Below are 19001 nucleotides of genomic sequence, written 5' to 3'. Positions count from 1 at the left end.
AAGATAGAAGAAGACCCCCGGAGAGCGGAGAAGACCCCCGGAGAGTGGAAGAAGAAGCCCCCCCTGCTAATAGAGCTAATAAAGAAGACAGGGGGGGCCTCCGGAGCAGAATAATAAATTATTTTAAAAACCCTTGTGTTGTGTGTTTACTTTTACTTTTTGCCTCCAGGTGAATGGATAGGGGTACGATGTACCCCATATCCATTCACTTAGGGTGGGGGGCCGGTATCTGGGGACCCCCTTATTAAAGGGGACTCCCAGATTCCGATAAGCCCCCCGCCCGCAGACCCCGACAACCAATGGCAAGGGTTGTCGGGAAGAGGTCCTGTCCTCATCAACATGGGGACAGGGTGCTCTGGGGTGGGGGTGCCCGCAGTGCGCCCCCCTGCCCCAGAGCACCCAACCCCCCCATGTTGAGGGCATGCGGCCTGGCACGGCTCAGGAGGGGGGGGGGGCGCTCGCTCGTCCCCACTCCCTTCCTGACCGGCCGGGTAGCGTGCTTTGGATACGGGTCTGGTATGGATTGTAGGGGGACCCCCTACGTCGATTTTTCGGCGGAGGGGGGGTCTCCTTACAACCCATAACAGACCTAAGGGCCTGGTATGCTCCTGGGGGGGGAACCCATGCCGGTTTGGATTTTACAAATTGCCGTGGAGTGCTCCCTCGGGAATACCAAATGCCGTCGCTTGAATGGGCCTTTACAAGGTGTGACTAACTTTACACTTTGTAAAAGCAGCCCTAGTTTTACACTTGGCAAACTAAAACTTACGGCGAAAAAACGAAGCACAAAAGCTTTGAGGATCGCCCTAAGTGCTAATTTGCATACTAGAAACGGCATTTCGACTCGAAATGCCCCCAGTGGCGGATGCGGTACTGCATCCTAAGATCCGGCAGTGTAAGTCCCTTACAGATGTCGGATCTTCTGCCTAACTTAGGAAAACTGCTTCTGAGGATCAGTTCCAAAGTTAGAACCAGAGATACGACGGCTTACGCCGGAGTATCTCTTTTGTGGATTTGGCTCTATAACTTTTGCGGAAACCAATCGATAAACGCTTATTGTGATTTTTTTTTTTTTAACACATATATGTAGAAGAATACGTATCGGCCTAAACTGAGGAAAAAAATGTTTATTTTTTTATATATATATTTTTTTGGGGGGATATTTATTACAGCAAAAAGTTAAAAATATTGATTTTTTTTCAAAATTGTCACTCTTTTTTTGTTTATAGCGCAAAAAATAAAAAACGCAGAGGTGATCAAATACCACCAAAAGAAAGCTCTATTTGTGGGGGAAAAAGTACGCCAATTTTGTTTGGGAGACACGTCGCACGACCGCGCAATTGTCAGTTAAAGCGACGCAGTGCTGATTCGCAAAAAGTGGCCCGGTCATTGACCAGCAAAATGGTCCGGGGCTGAAGTGGTTAAGGGACGTGGCACATATTTAGACCATGTTTTGGTATCCATAGCACCATCCGGTGGTGATACCTTGAATCAATCCTTTGCGGCAAAAAAATGAAACAGCGTGTCTTATTCAGGCAGGCGGTACCACCACCAACTGCAACCCATTTAAATGAATAGGCGCGGCGGGGTCAGCACTTTGAGAGTTAAAGCAGGCGGTGAGGAAGTGACATATCGATCCACCGCGGATCGCTTTCCAGAGGGGTTGGCCGTAAAGCCACATGTATGATCGAGCCCTAAGAGCGGTTAATGACTGCTTCGTGATAAGTAGGTAGTGCGGCTTAATTGTCCACAACTGGAGCACTTTGTGTGACCTTGCTGCTGATTGATCTCTGCTCTTAAAGGAATAATTCACCTTTGTGTTAAAATTTACTGTCCAAGAAAGTGTCCCTGGTATTTAAAAAAAAACATTGCTAAAAAAAAAACATTGTTAAAAAAAAAACATTGCTCAAAAAAAAAAAAAAAAAAAAACATTGCTCAAAAAAAAAAAAAACATTGCTCAATGAAAATAAATTAACTTATTCTTATTGTAGGCCTAGGGTGGCTTAGTTGAAGTTCAGCCAGGATACGTTAGTTGAGAGGGATCCGCAGCTTCCTGCGCAGAATCTAGTACAGGGGAACTTGAATGCCCACATCTAAGAAACGTCATACCGCCATTTACTTTTCCTCCCCATCACAGATCAGAATTCTTGTCTTCAGGGCTGAAGGACCTTGTGCTGATGCTGCTCATAGGAAGAAGAGAAGAGAGGAGAAGAAGGGAGAGGAAAGAATTACAAACAAAGAAAAGAAAATGGGGGGGGACAAAACAAAAAGAAAGAAAACGGACAAGAAAAAGGAAAAATGAAAAAAAAAAGATAACAAAAGGAACAGAACAAGAACAAAGAGAAATAAAGAAAGAGAAAAGAAAGTAAGGGAAGGGAGAGGAAAAAGAGAAAAAAAAGAAAAGAAAACACAAGAAAAATAAACAAACAAACAAAAAAAAAGGAAAACGAAAACAGTAAAGAAAAGAAAAAGAAAAGGAAAATTAGAACTCAAGGAAGAGAAAGGAAAGACAAAAAAGAATGAGAGAGAAAGAGAAAAGGAAAGAAAGGAAGGGAAGAGGAAAAAAGAAAAAGGAAAAAGAAAAAAACACAAGAAAAAGAAACAAAGAAGAAAACAAATGAAAAGGGAAAAGAAAACAGAAAAGAAACGCAAACAAAAAAATAGAACTGAAGGAAGAGAAAGAGAGGGAAGGAAAGAAAGAAAGAAAGAGAGAGAGAGAAAGAGAAAAAGAAAGAAAGGAAGGGAAGAGGAAAAAAGAAAAAGGTAAAAGAAAAAAAAAACACAAGAAAAAGAAACAAAGAAGAAAACAAATGAAAAGGGAAAATAAAACAGAAAGGAACCACAAAAAAAATAAAAATAAAATGAAAACAGAGGGAAGAGAAAGGAAAAGAGAAAGAAAGTAAGGAAGGAAGGAAGGAATGAAGGAGAAGAACAGAGGACAGAAGGAATATAAGAAGAGGAGTAAATTATGAGGCAGGTAGAGGAGGTAATAAGAAAGAAATAGAGAAAAGAGAGAGATAAAAAAAGCAGAAGGAAGGGAGGAAGATGAGGGAGGAAAGAAGGAAGGAAGGTTGGGGTAGGTAAGAAGGGAGGAAGGAAGGGAAAGAAATAGAAAATGAATGAAAGGAAGAATGGAAAGAAGGAAAAGAAAAAAGAAAGATAGAAAGACAAGAAAAGTAAAAAGAAACACAAAAAATGAAGACAAAGAAAAAGAAGAGAATAGAGGAAAAGGAACAAAAAAAGAAAAAAAGAAAAGAAAGTGTAAAAACTAAAAGAAAAAGATACTCTTCAGGGAGGAGACGCAGATTACCCCCCAGGGAGGAGACACAGATTACCCTCCAGGGAGGAGACGCAGATTACCCTCCAGGGAGGAGACGCAGATTACCCTCCAGGGAGGAGACTCAGATTACTCCCCCAGGGAGGAGACACAGATTACCCTCCAGGGAGGAGACGCAGATTACCCTCCAGGGAGGAGACGCAGATTACCCCCCCAGGGAGGAGACACAGATTACCCCCCAGGGAGGAGACGCAGATTACCCCCCAGGGAGGAGACGCAGATTACCCTCCAGGGAGGAGACGCAGATTACCCCCCCAGGGAGGAGACACAGATTACCCCCCAGGGAGGAGACGCAGATTACCCTCCAGGGAGGAGACGCAGATTACCCTCCAGGGAGGAGACTCAGATTACTCCCCCAGGGAGGAGACACAGATTACCCCCCCAGGGAGGAGACGCAGATTACCCTCAGGGAGGAGACGCAGATTACCCTCCAGGGAGGAGACTCAGATTACTCCCCCAGGGAGGAGACACAGATTACCCCCCCAGGGAGGAGACGCAGATTACCCCCCAGGGAGGAGACGCAGATTACCCCCCCAGGGAGGAGACACAGATTACCCCCCCAGGGAGGAGACGCACATTACCCCCCCCAGAGAGGAGACACAGATTAGTATTCTTCTGCGTCGGTTGAGTGCAAAAAGGTGAATTATGGAAGAAAAGACATAAAATAAATAAACTTCTCTTGTCAGGAGGAAGACGCAGGACGGCGAGTTGATAGAAGCACCTATTTTACCTTCTCCGATAATAAACCACTTTATAAATCATCTCGCGGCTGGATTTCCATTTTGAGACTGGAAGGCGGAAAATGAGACGTTATACAAATAGCAACTTTACAGGAAGAAGGATTAGTCGGGTCCTCTGAGCCCACACACCGATATAAATACACGCGTCTGCCATGTCTGTGCGGGTTTAGGTGTCTTATAAATCGCCTGTATGCAATGGACGCACCCACGTCCTAATCTCTACAGACTTATACCTTTCCTTTAGGTGCTACATCACCATCAAATATCATTTATATCTGGAGAGCGGTGATGTCACTCCTCTATAACCACTTAAGGACCGGGCCTGTTTTTCAGACTCGGTGTTTAAAATTTTTATTTTTTTGCTAGAAAATTACTTAGAACCCCCAAACATTATATATATTTTTTTCTAACATCCTAGAGAATAAAACGGCGGTCATTGCAATACTTTCTGTCACACCGTATTTGCGCAGCGGTCTTATTTTTTGGGGGAAAAAATACACTTTTAATTAATAAATAAGACAAGTAAAGTTAGCCCAATTTTTTTTAATATTGTGAAAGATAATGTTACGCCAAGTAAATTGATACCCAACATGCCAAGCTTCAAAATTGCGCCCACTCGTGGAATGGCGTCAAACTTTTACCCTGAAAAATCTCCATGTTTAAAAAAATTCTACAGGTTACGGGGTAGATACTCGTACAACGGCGCATTATTGCGCCGGGCGTACCGTATCTAAGATACACTACGCCGCTGTAACTTACTTGGCTTTGTTTCGAATCCTCAACGAATTTGCGCCATAAGTTACGGCGGCGTAGTGTATCTCTTGCGGCGTAAGGGCGCGGAATTCAAATGGATGTAATGGGGGTGTGTTTTATGTAAATACGTCGTGACCCGACGTAAACGCAGTTTTTTTTTTAACTGTGCATGCGCCGCCCCTGGGGGTATGCCAGTGCGCATGCTCGAAATTTAACCGGAGCAAGCCAATGCTTACGACGGTGACGTCATTCTACGCAAATTCCTATTCGCGAACGACTTACATTGAGTACGCCTCATAACAACAGCTTTAACTATACACCGGAAAAAGCCCGGACGCAAACGACGGAAAAAAATGCGCCGGGCCGGCGTACGTTCGTGGATCGCCGTAACTAGCTAATTTGCATACTCGACGCGGATTTCGACGGGAACGCCACCTAGCGGTCGCCGAAAAATTGCAGCTTGGATCCGACGGCGTACTAAGACGAACGCCTGTCGGATCGATCCCAGATGCCGTCGTATCTTGTTTTGTGGATACAAAACAAAGATACGACGCGGGAAATTTAAAATTACGCCGGCGCATCAGTAGGTACCCCGACGTAATCCTTTTGTGGATCTGCCCCTACATGTTTTGAGTTACAGAGGGGTCTAGGGCTAGAATTATTGCTCTCGCTCTAACGATCGCGGCGATACCTCACACGTGTGTGGTTTGAACACCGTTTTCATATGCGGGGCGAGACCACCATTATCGTAAACAAGACCGCCCACTGAAAAGATGGATACCTCGGTTATGGTAGCAGTGGGCGGTCGGGAAGTGGATAATATATCTTATATCTGGAGAGCGGTGATGTCGCTCCTGTATAATATATCTTATATCTGGAGAGCGGTGATGTCACTCCTGTATAATATATCTTATATCTGGAGAGCGGTGATGTCACTCCTATATAGTATATCTTATATCTGGAGAGCGGTGATGTCACTCCTGTATAATATATCTTATATCTGGAGAGCGGTGATGTCACTGCTGTAATATATACCCGATATTGGGGATGGGATCTGCTGTCTAGGCTTTTAAGCCGATCGGTGACGTCTGACGGTGACCATGGGGGGGGGGGTGGTGTCTTCGAAGTTCCATCTGGTAGAATTACTCGGGGGGATTACGGGACAGGAAGCCGGCTTTGTTGTTTGGAAAACATCTCTCCCCATCCACAACCTTCATTTCGGAGATCTCCGCTCCTAACGATCTTGCGCAATGTTCAAATATTTATCCGCGGATGTCATTAAAACCTCCTTTCCATAAACCGTCTCCTCGTTTACGTTCGGTGACCCTCCTCAGCAAACAGTAAACAACCCGTCAAATCCTCCCGCCAGATTAGAACGCCCGCCCGCCCGCGTGCCGCGTTGCCATCCTTTGCTGATCATTATGCAGGAACTCGCAGCCGGGCGCGCACAGACGTGAGAAATTAAACTTACGGGCCCGCTTTTTTTTTTTGATTTCCCGACGAACATAAATTCAATTCCGGAATAAGCTCCGCGAGATATAAGTGTAAGCAGTAAAAATCCTTTTTTTATTCCACGAGATTAGCGAGGAAATTATTTTCCGCCTGGCGTTATATAAATTGAATTAACTGTCGACCCACAAAGGGAGAGCGCTGGGAAGTATTTATTGGCTCGTAAGACTTCTCGGGTTTTGGCGAAAGTCGTAGAAAGTAATGGGTTTTTCTTTTTTTTTTTTTTTTCGTGACATGGCGGCTGATTACAAGGCGGAGAGATGGCCGATGTCTGATTAATAACTAGATACGAGTCGGGAGGGTTTTATATCAGAATCCTGTTTTTCAAATTATTGAAGGAAAAAATTGGCGCTGATAATCTGTGGTGATTTTGTGGCCGGTTACAAGTTTTTTTTTTCTGAAAATTTTGTCAAAATTTTGCTTCTAGTTAAGCCAAGTGGTACGTACGGCACGCAGAGGTGTGAGATCCTCGGTTGTGGTTTGTTGATCCTTCTTTGACCATAAAGAAGTGTTAAGGTTATTGTTGGGGTTTAAGTTAGTATTAGGGATAGTGTTAGGAATAGTTAGCATTAGGAACAGACTTATAGCTAGATTCAGAGAGACTTAGGCTGGCGTATCAGTAGATACGCCAGCCTAAGTCTGAATGTGCGCCCGCGCTAATTAAAGCGTATTCTGGTAACCAGATACGATTAAATTAGGCTCAGATACGAGCGGCGTAAGTGTCTTACACCCTCATATCCTAAAGTGTAATTTTTAGGCTGACCGCTAGGTGGCGCTTCCATTGCGGTCGGTGTAGAATATTTAAATCAGTAGATACGCCTATTCACGAACGTACGCCCGGCCGCCGCAGCCGAATTACGTCGTTTCCGTAAGGCCTTAGGCGGCCTAAAGTTATTCCACCTATGAGGTGGAATAACAATGTTAAAGTATGGCCGCCGTTCCCGCCGCGAGGTTCGAATTTTTTACGTCGTTTGCGTAAGTCGTCCGCGAATCGGGAGTTACGTAGTTTACGTCCACATCGAAATCAATAGGCCCGTACGGGGTACTTAGCCGCAATGCGCACTGGGAGATGTAGGCGCCCGGCGCATGCGAAGTAGCAAAAAACGTCAAAAAACGTGAGGTCAAGCCTCATTTCCTTACAACACGCCCCCCTCCAAGTCATTTGAATTAGGCGCCCTTACGCCCGCTCGTTTTAGGCTACGCCGCCGTAGATTAGCAGGTAAGTTGATTTAGAATCATTACTAGCCTAGCTAATTTACGGCGGTGTAGCCTAAAAAGGCTAAGCTACGCCGCCGCAAGTTTAATCCTATCTACCTGAATCTACCTATTAGTGTTAGGAATAGGGTAACCATTAGGGACAGGGTTAGTGTTAGGAATGGGGTTGGTATTAGGGACAGGGTTAGTGTTAGGAATATGGTTAGTATTAGGGATAGGGGGCCAGATTCACAAAAGAGATACGACGGCGTATCTCCTGATATGCCGTCGTATCTCTGAGATACGATTGTCGTAACTATGCGGCTGATTCATAGAATCAGGTTACGCATAGATAGCCCTAAGATCCGACAGGTGTAACTGTGTTACACCGTCGGATCTTAGGCTGCAATTCTAGGCCGGCCGCTAGGTGGCGATTCCATTGCGGTCGGCGTAGAATATGCAAATGACTAGTTACGCCGATTCACGAACGTCTGCTTTGCCCGTTGATCTAAATTTACGTTGTTTCCGTAGAGATGCGTCGCGTAAAACTAAGCATGCCCTCTAGGTGGTCTAACCAATGTTAAGTATGGCCGTCGTTCCCGCGTCGAATTTTTAAATTTCACATCGTTTGCGTAAGTCGTCCGTGAATGGCGCTGGACGCCATTTACGTTAACGTCGAAACCAATGACGTCCTTGCGACGTCATTTAGCGCAATGCACGTCAGGGAATTTTAGGGACGGAGCATGCGCAGTACGTTCGGCGCGGGAACGCGCCTAATTTAAATGGTCCCCGCCCCATTTGAATTAGGCGGGCTTGCGCCGGGCGGATTTACGCTACGCCGCAAGTTTACAGGTAAGTGCTTTGTGAATCAAGCACTTACGCTGTAAACTTGCGGCGGTGTAACGTAAATGGGATACGTTACGCCGCCGCAGCGTAACACAATTGTATGTTATGCCCAGGGTTAGTATTAGGAATAGGGTTAGTATTAGGGATAGGGTTAGTGCCCCATTGTTGGTGTCAATGGAAGGAACAGTTCCTCATTGTTGGTGTCAATAGAAGGAATAGTGCCTCGTTGTTGGCATCAGTGAGAGGAACAGTATCCCATCCTTGGCGGCAATATGATCAATAGTGCTCTATCAATGTCATTGAAAGAAAAAGTTCTCCACCGTTGGTATCAATCTGATCCATAGTGGCCCATTGTTGGTGTCACTGGACGGAATAATGCTCCATTGTTTGTGTCAGTAGAAGAAAAGGTGCCCAAGTCCTAGTGAAAGGCCAGCTTAGGACCACATCCATATACGGACTGCAGTGGGGGGGGGGGGGGGTCCACCCCTCTAGAAGGTCTTTTGCCACCATGGCATTGGTTATGCCAAGCCCATTGAGAGCCCGCATGCCCGCTGTTTACAATGCTGGCAATACACTTAGAGCTAGATTCAGGTACAGCGGCGTACCTTTTGGCTGGCGTAGCGCATCTCATATGCGCTACACCGACGTAAAATAGGGTGCCCAGAGCCGTATTCTCAAAGATCTGGCGCCCTACTTTGCGACGGCATAGTGTAAATAGGCAGGCGTAAGCCCGCCTAATTTAAATGTGGAAGGTAGTGGGCGTGTTGTATACAAATTAGCCGTGACCCCATGTAAATGACTTCCCGAACGAACGGCGCATGCGCGCGCATGCTCAGAGTCACGTCGCATATACTCCCTAAGATATGTCGGCTTAATGCTTTCGACGTGAACGTAACCTACGCCCAGCCCCATTCACGTACCACTTACGTAAACTACGTAAAATTCGACTGCTGTTCCGACGTCCATACCTTAACATTGGCTGCGCCTCATATAGCAGGGGTAAGGTTACGCCGGACGTAAGCCTTACGTAAACGGTGTAGCGGGCGCAAGTACGTTCGTGAATCTAGGTAATTTACATATTCTACGTGTAAATCTACGGAAGCGCCCCTAGCGGCCAGCGTAATTATGCACCCTAGATACGACGGCGTACTAACACTTACATCGGTCGGAGGAAGCTGAAATTCAGGCGTATCTAGCTCCGTGAATAGCGCGCATAGATACGACGCCGCATCTTCTAACTTACGCGGCGTAGCAATAGATACGCCGACGTAAAATGTTTGTGAATCTACCTCTTAGTATTTTAATTTAATTTTTCATTAAAACGGAATAAGAGTAGAATGAATAATCCGCTATTTTTAATCGACCAGCAGAAAATCCAATCACTTTCAGATTGCCGCTTTCGCCAGTTGATCAAACGTATTAATTGCCTTCACTTGCAATCACTTCGCAGTCAGAAGACGCTTTCAAGTGGTTGAGATTGCTTGAAAATTGCCACTTCAACTAATATATCTGCTGCTTAACATAACGGAACCGCGGATAGAACCGCGCCATGCCAGTCTGGGCAGAGAGGCGAGTCAGGGATTGGCTATGAAAGAACCCTTTGTCCCAACAAGTCATGATCATGTGTGGTCACAGAGAAAGGCAGTCCATGTCCTTTCCTTGGTCAATGGCAAATTTCAGTGAACAGAACAGTTCTGGGTGGTGCAGTTAGAGAATCACATGGCACTAAAGACCCCCTACTCTAACCAAGGCTAAATACACTGGCATCATACATGTGTAGCGTTCACCCAGTCCCGGGACAGGGTCGTCCGATCCCCTACTCAGTTGTAACTCCCAGCTCTGCTGATCCTCCACTCAGTAGTAACCCCCAGCTCTGCTGATCCTCCACTCAGTAGTAACCCCCAGCTCTGCTGATCCTCCACTCAGTAGTAACCCCCAGCTCTGCTGATCCTCCACTCATTAGTAACCCCCAGCTCTGCTGATCCTCCACTCAGTAGTAACCCCCAACTCTGCTGATCCTTTGGTTTGCTGATCCTCATTTCTCTCTGGTCCCCGCTCACCTCCCACTGTATCGCTTCTATGCTTCCCACCACGTGTGACATCTCCTAGTTTTTCCTGCTCTGGTCCCCCAGCTCTGCTGATCCCCCACTCAGTAGTAACCTCCAGCTCTGCTGATCCCCCACTCAGTAATAATCCCCAGCTCTGCTGATTCTCTGGTTTGCTGATCCTCCTTTCTCTCTGGTCCCTGCTCACCTCCCACTGCATCGCTTCTATGCTGCCCACCACATGTGACATCTCCTAGTTTTTCCTGCTCTGGTCCCCCAGCTCTGCTGATCCCCCACTCAGTAGTAACCTCCAGCTCTGCTGATCCCCCACTCAGTAATAATTCCCAGCTCTGCTGATTCTCTGGTTTGCTGATCCTCCTTTCTTTCTGGTCCCTGCTCACCTCCCACTACAGTATATCACTTCTATGCTGCTAACCACATGTGACATCTCCTAGTTTCTCGTGCTCCAGTCCCCCAGCTCTGCCGATTCTCTGCCGCTCAGTCCTCTCTCTCTCTCCAGTCCTCTCTCACTTTCTGCTATAGCATTGCCATGTTGCACAACACATGTGCCGTCTGCTAGTTGCTCCGCTCCGGACCCTGCCCCCCTTCCTGCTGCTCCGCGCTGCACAACAAATGTGACATCTGCACCAGACACTTCCAGAATACATGCACATGAACCGGAAGTGACTGCTGATGACATCTTTCTTGTTGATTTCCCAGTGCATCCTGGGATATCTCATGCATCCAAAACAAAGTAAAGCTAACTCTGAATAAAAGCGTTCCCCTACTCAGTTGTAACTCCCAGCTCTGCTGATCCTCCACTCAGTAGTAACCCCCAGCTTTGCTGATCCTCCTTTCTCTCTGGTCCCTGCTCACCTCCCACGATATCACTTACACAGTGCTAACCACGTGTGACATCTCCTAGTTTCTCCTGCTCAGGTTCCCAAGCTCTGCTGAGCCCCTACTCAGTAGTAACCCCCAGCTCTGCTGACCCCCTGGTTTGCTGATCCTCCTTCCTCTCTGGTCCCTGCTCACCCCCCTCTACATCGCTTCCATGATGCTGACCACGTGTGACATCTCCTAGTTTCTCCTGCTCCAGTCCCCCAGCTCTGCTGATCCTTCACGTAGTAGTAACCCCCAGCTCTGCTGATCCTCCACTCAGTAGTAACCCCCAGCTCTGCTGATCCCCCACTCAATAGTAACTATTCAGGTGTCCGACCCCCTGTTGAGCGCCGGCCATCTGAATAACAGCGGTGGGTGTGTTTTGGAAGTGTCTATCAGAGCTCTTATAGGCTTCCCGAATTACAGCCTGTGGGCTCTAATCGGCTTCCAAATGGTTAACCAGAGGGCGCACAGGGTGTGCGTTCCCTGGATAACACTGACACGCGTCTCAGCCAATCAGGTTCACCGGGTCTGGTTACCGGTCACCTGATTGGCTGAAGCGACATCGAGGGTGGGAGAAGACATCGAGGGATCGTGGAGGAGGATGGCTGACCCGAGAAAGGTAAGTGCCGGGCGGGGCAAACTGGCAGTATACTGGGGCAATCTGGCAGCATTTTACAGGGGGCAAACTGGTGGCAATTGATGGACACAGTGGCTGCATTTGATGGCACAGTGGCTGCGTTTGATGGCACAGTGGCGACAATTGATGGCACAGTGGCTGCATTTGATGGCACAGTGGCTGCATTTGATGGCACAGTGGCGACAATTGATGGCACAGTGGCGACAATTGATGGCACAGTGGCTGCGTTTGATGGCACAGTGGCTGCGTTTGATGGCACAGGGGCAACAATTGATGGCACAGTGGCTGCATTTGATGGCACAGTGGCGACAATTGATGGCACAGTGGCGACAATTGATGGCACAGTGGCTGCGTTTGATGGCACAGTGGCTGTGTTTAATGGCACAGTGGCGACAATTGAAGGCACAGTGGCGACAAGTGAAGGTACAGTGATGACAATTGATGGCACAGTGGCTGCGTTTGATGGCACAGTGGTGACAATTGATGGCACAGTGGCGACAATTGATGGCACAGTGGCTGCGTTTGATGGCACAGTGGCGACAATTGAAGGCACAGTGGCGACAATTGATGGCACAGTGGCTGCGTTTGATGGCACAGTGGTGACAATTGATGGGCACAGTGAAGCTGCAATTGATGTTTTTTATTTTTTTCATTTGTTTGCGCCCCCCCCCCCCCCCAAAAAAAAAATTTGAGCACCAGCCGCCACTGCCCCATTGCGATGATAACGATGGCAATAAAAGAACAGCACATCCAAAAGACCGTGTCGGCTTGTAATACCAACCACGGTAGGCGGTGGAGAAGGGTGGCAGATGAGGTCCAGTGTCCCTCTGTGTCCTTAATACATATTTTATGTCCGTAGCACCTTCCTTCACGGCAATGTAGGAAAAAGCGCGGACGGTGGCGGGCAAAGTGAAAGCTCCCGCCGTGTCCATAACCTGCATGAGGCCTCTAAATAATGCGAGAAGATGATCTGCTGCTCCTACATCAGTCCGCGGCGTTATAGATCTCTTTAACCTTCTGGCTGCACCTCCAGCTGAGAATTTGTGTTTAACCTGCAAAAATCAAAGTCGCTGTTCTTCCCGTTATCCAATATTATGTAAAATGAAAAAGGGCATCGCTGGTCTAGGAAACTGGCGACAATTGGGCTTTTGCCAAGTCAGCCCATCAGACAAACAGCAACGACTGGGTTCCAGAAGACCAAATGAATGCGCCTCTGTAGGGCTCGATTATACTTGCTTCAAAATGTGGCATTGGACACGCCTTTTTTTTCTGAATGCCAATCAAAGCTCCTTTGGTCACTTTACAGTCCTGTCCACACCTTGGGCCAGATTCACAAAGAGATATGACGGTGTATCTACAGATACACCATCGTATCTCTGACTTACACTGGTCGTATCTATGCGCCTGATTCATAGAATCAGATACGCATAGATAGGACTAAGATCTGACAGTGTTACACTGTGTTACACTGTCGGATCTTTTTTTCAATTTAAAAATGGCGCCGGGGGCGTTCCCGCTGATTTACGATAAATAATATGTAAATCAGCGAGATACGCAAATTCACGAACGTACGCGGACCCGTCGCAGTGTTCTTACGTCGTTTCCGTAGCGGTTTTCCCGTCGTATACTTACCCCTGTTTTTAGCAGGCGCAGCCAATGTTAAGTATAGCTGGCGTTCCCGCGTCGAATTTGAATTTTCCAACGTCGTTTGCGTACGCCGATTCACGAACACGCGCGTCGCAAGTCCCGCTCACGTCGAAACCACTGACGTCCTAGTGACGTCAGTGGGAGCAATGCACGCCGGGAAATTCCCCGGACGGCGCATGCGCATTTAAATCGGCGCGGGAACGCGCCTGATTTAAATAGTACACTCCCCCTAGCCGCGGAATTTGAATTCCGCCGGGGGATTTAGGATCCGCCGTCGCAAGTTTGGAGGTAAGTGGTTTGTGAATTAGCCACTTGCCTCCTAAACTTGCGGGAGCGGATCTTAATTCACGTAGATCGAGCGGATCTATAGATCCGCTGAGCTACGTGAATCTGGCCCGTTGTGTTTGCTTTGCACCATGTTGCTTTCTTGGTGCTTTAAAGCATCTCCAAAGCCTCCATAGAAGTCTATTGTAGTGATTTAAAGGTGTATAGTGGAGTCCGGTTAGATAATTGATATTTAGATGTTAGTATGATGATTAGAAATTTGTTGTTCCGCAGCAACACACCAGCCTCTCCAGAGAGTGCATTTAATTGACTTCCAATAGGGAAAAAAATCCAAGGACCAGATTCTCGTAGAATCCGCGGCGGCGTAGCGTAAGCCATTTACACTACGCCGCCGCAAATTACTGGAGCAAGTGCCGTATTCTCCAAGCACTTGCTCCGTAATTTGCGGAGGCGTAGTGTAAATGGCCCGGAGTAAGGCCGCTTAATTCAAAGGGGGGCGGCTTGTATTTAAATTAAGCGCGCCCCCTGCGCCGATCGAACTGCGCATGCGCCCGGGCGTAAAAATAGCCCAGTGCGCATCCTCCAGCTCACGACGGAAAACGTCAATGGCGCCGATGTGAGCGCCATTGACGTAAAGTCCTATTCGCGAACGAGTTAGGAAAACCAACGTAAACGACGGAAAAAGACGACGCTGACCCGACGCCATACTTAACATGGCATACGACGGACCTTCGTAAACTTACCCCTCATATAGCAGGGGCAAGTTTACGCTTACGGAAACGTCGTAAATTCACTGCGTCGACCGCGCGTACGTTCGGGAATCTCGCGTAAATAGCTAATTTGCATAGACGACGGGGAAAACGACGAGGCGACACCTATCGGCGGGAAAAAAATTGCATTTAAGATCTGAGAGCGTAAGAGCCTTACGCCTGTCGGATCTAATGGATATCTATGCGTAACTGATTCTAAGAATCAGTCGCATAGATACGACGGCCCAGATTAGGACTTACGACGGCGCAAATGGCGTTGCGCCGTCGTAAGCCCTTTGAGAATCTGGGCCCAAATTCCATAGACGATACAAATCCAACAGAGTAATTCAAAGTCTCATCTTTTCCTAGACCTGTGCCATATTTCATACAGAGAATACATAGGCCCGGATTCACAGACACTGACGCACATTTATGCTGCCGTAGCGTACCTCCTTTACACCGACGCAGCTCAGAGAGGCAAGCATGGAATTCACAAAGCACTTCCTCCCAAAACTGCGCTGGGTTTACAAGGCGTAAGTCGGCGTAAGTGGAAGTGGGCGTGAGCCATGCTAATGAGGCGTGACCCCATGCAAATGATGGGCCGAGCGCCAGACAGATACTTATCGCCAACTGCAATCTGGCTTGGTCAATTTTGGACTTATAATATACTAATACGACATTATATATATATATATATATATACCGTATTTATTGGCGTATACCGCGCACTTTTTTGCCCTGAAAATCAGGGCAAAATCGTGGGTGCGCGATATACGCCGATACCCGCTTTCCCGCGCCGACATGGGCGTCCGCTGAAATTTTTTCAGGGGGGGGGGCTTTGCTAGCGGCCAAATAACGTAGCTAAAACAATGCTAAAACAATGGTAAAGCAACGCTTTTTAGCGGCGCTTTACCGATAACGCGGCAGTGTGAAATAGCTCTTGAGATAATTCAGCTTCACTCCATGCCCATATAAATATAGCCTAGAGCATGTAAAGACCCCCTTCAGAACAGATGGACCCCCCCTTCAGCACAGACCTGTCCATTCAGCACAGATGGACCCCCCCTTCAGCACAGACCCCCCCCATTCCACACAGACCCCTCTTTCAGCACAGACTCCCCTTCAGCACAGATGGACCCCCTTTAAGCACAGACCCCCCCTTAAGCACAGATGGACCCCCCTTCAGCAAATACCCCCCTTCAGTACAGACCCCCCCTTCAGCACAGATTGACCCCCATTCAGCACAAACCCCCCCTTGAGCACAGACGGACCCCCCCCCTCCCCCATCTCATTCAGTACCTCAGATCAGCCATCAGCGCGACACAGGCACAGCAGGTGGGGGAGGCGGCTTCACTCAGCTCGCTGTGCCTGTGTGACATCCAGCCCGGGATCTGGCCCTTCTCGATTTTTCCAGGGGGGGGTCAATTGCCCCCCCTTGCCCTATGGAGCAGACGCCCATGCCTGATATGTATGTCTTATGTGTATTTAGCTATTTGCCTGGAGTTTAGCTTATTTTTTTTGAAGATAGGAAGTATGATGAGTAGGGCTCTTAGCCGCCAGCAGATTTGTCTTCTGGTTGGAAGGTGCCGAAGGTTCAATCTCACACAAAGAAAAGCAATAAACTGACTCCTATTTGTATGTGTGGTCCTGTTTATGGCCATTAAGCTAATTGCTGGTGTCAGTGTCCACTGATTTGTCCCCGGAGATGGACACAGATACATTAGATCAAATGACGCTGGCTCCATCGATTCGCTGTCCTGGATTGTGAGCCTCCGGAGAGCTGAGCAAATAGATGCGTCCATTTTGCATCAGTTGTCGATTCCATCACAGTTTCATTGTGAGATTTGGCAGCTTAAAGCAGGGGGGAAATAAAAACCTTGAATTTCCTGGAGTCTAGTGACCTTTATATGACAAAAAAAAAAAGGAACTGCTGCGGCCAGCTACTTCCACCTCGTTAATGACGTTCATAAAAGAATTGTGATGACACTTTTCCAAGATAGGCAAAAAAAAACAGGAAGTGCTGGATAAAATGTGGAGTATATGCAGTAGGTTGGCTTTTGGTTTGAGGTCTGTCATCGTAAATCGTGCATTTACATACCAAAGCATCGCTGTCTCTACATTTATAGAAAAGATAGCAGCCATGATGAGGTAACACAACAGTTTCATCCTCCTGGACTACCCAGCAGAATGAGGAACACTCGCTATCTTGGCTGTTGGCCTTGCGGCTGGCCCATAAAAAAGAGGGACTCCCACTAACTTGGATTTTGGCCTTGGGGTTGGTCATAGTTTATTGGACAATACCAAAGTATAACTGTCTCCAATTTTATAAAGCAGATAGCAGCCATGATGGTAGAACACAACAGTTTCATCCTCCTGGACTACCCAGCAGAATGAGGAACACTCGCTATCTTGGCTGTTGGCCTTGAGGTTGGCCCATAAAAAAGAGGGACTCCCACTAACTTGGATTTTGGCCTTGGGGTTGGTCATAGTTTATTGCACAATACCAAAGTATAGCTGTCTCCAATTTTATAAAGTAGATAGCAGCCATGATGGTAGAACACAAAAGTTTCATCCTCCTGGACTACTCAGCAGAATGAGGAACACTCGCTATCTTGGCTGTTGGCCATTGTTTATTGGTCAATACCAAAGTATAGCTGTCTCCAATTTTATAAAGTAAATAGCAACCATGATAGTGTACTATAACCCAACAGTTTTGTCCTCCTGGACTATCCAGAAGAAAGAGGAACCCTTGCTAACTTGACTTTTGGCCGTGAGGTTGGTCATAGTTCATCGGTCCATACCAAAGCATCTCTGTCTACACTTCATAGAATAGATTGAAACCATGGTTCATAGAATAGATGGCAACCATGATGATTTAACACAACAGTTTATTCCTCCTGGACTACCAAGCAGAATGAGGAACACTCGCTATCTTGGCTGTTGGCCTTGCGGCTGGCCCATAAAAAAGAGGGACTCCCACTAACTTGGATTTTGGCCTTGGGGTTGGTCATAGTTTATTGGACAATACCAAAGTATAACTGTCTCCAATTTTATAAAGCAGATAGCAGCCATGATGGTAGAACACAACAGTTTCATCCTCCTGGACTACCCAGCAGAATGAGGAACACTCGCTATCTTGGCTGTTGGCCTTGAGGTTGGCCCATAAAAAAGAGGGACTCCCACTAACTTGGATTTTGGCCTTGGGGTTGGTCATAGTTTATCGCACAATACCAAAGTATAGCTGTCTCCAATTTTATAAAGTAGATAGCAGCCATGATGGTAGAACACAAAAGTTTCATCCTCCTGGACTACTCAGCAGAATGAGGAACACTCGCTATCTTGGCTGTTGGCCATTGTTTATTGGTCAATACCAAAGTATAGCTGTCTCCAATTTTATAAAGTAAATAGCAACCATGATAGTGTACTATAACCCAACAGTTTTGTCCTCCTGGACTATCCAGAAGAAAGAGGAACCCTTGCTAACTTGACTTTTGGCCGTGAGGTTGGTCATAGTTCATCGGTCCATACCAAAGCATCTCTGTCTACACTTCATAGAATAGATTGAAACCATGGTTCATAGAATAGATGGCAACCATGATGATTTAACACAACAGTTTCTTCCTCCTGGACTACCCAGCAGAATGAGGAACACTCGCTATCTTGGCTGTTGGCCTTGAGGTTGGCCCATAAAAAAGAGGGACTCCCACTAACTTGGATTTTGGCCTTGGGGTTGGTCATAGTTTATTGGACAATACCAACGTATAGCTGTCTCCAATTTTATAAAGTAGATAGCAGCCATGATGGTAGAACACAACAATTTTATCCTCCCGGACTGTCCAGCAGAAAAAGGGGCACTGGCTTGCTTGGCTTTTGGCTTTGAGGTTGGTCATAGTTCAGTGGTCCATACTAGACAGAATATGTAGCAACCATTGAGATTTAACACAACAGTTTTATCCTCCTAGACTGCCCATAAGAAAGCGGCACACCGGCTAACTTGGATTTTGGCCTTGGAGTTGCTCATAGTTTATTGGTCAATACCATGAACTATGACCAACCTCAATTTCAAAAGCCAAGCTTGCGAGTCTCTCTCTTTCTGCTGGACAGTCTAAGACAGTGGTCTCCAAACTGCAGCGCGGGGGCAAGATGTGGCCCTTTGCTTCCTTTTATCTGGCCCCTGATGCACATTTTCTTGACTGATACCAACAGTGGAGCATAATTCCCCTCACTGACACCAATGAAGGGGCACAATTCCTCCCAATGACACCAACGATGGGGCACATATCCTCCCAATAACACCAATGATGGGGCACAATTCCTCCCAATCACACAAACAATGGGGCCCAATGACACCAATTATGGAACACAATTCCTCTC

This window comes from Rana temporaria, chromosome 13 (genome assembly GCF_905171775.1).
Source record: "Rana temporaria chromosome 13, aRanTem1.1, whole genome shotgun sequence".
In the NCBI taxonomy this organism is placed as follows: domain Eukaryota; kingdom Metazoa; phylum Chordata; class Amphibia; order Anura; family Ranidae; genus Rana; species Rana temporaria.
The sequence above is the reverse complement of the archived record's forward strand: the minus strand, read 5'-3'. Positions refer to the sequence as shown.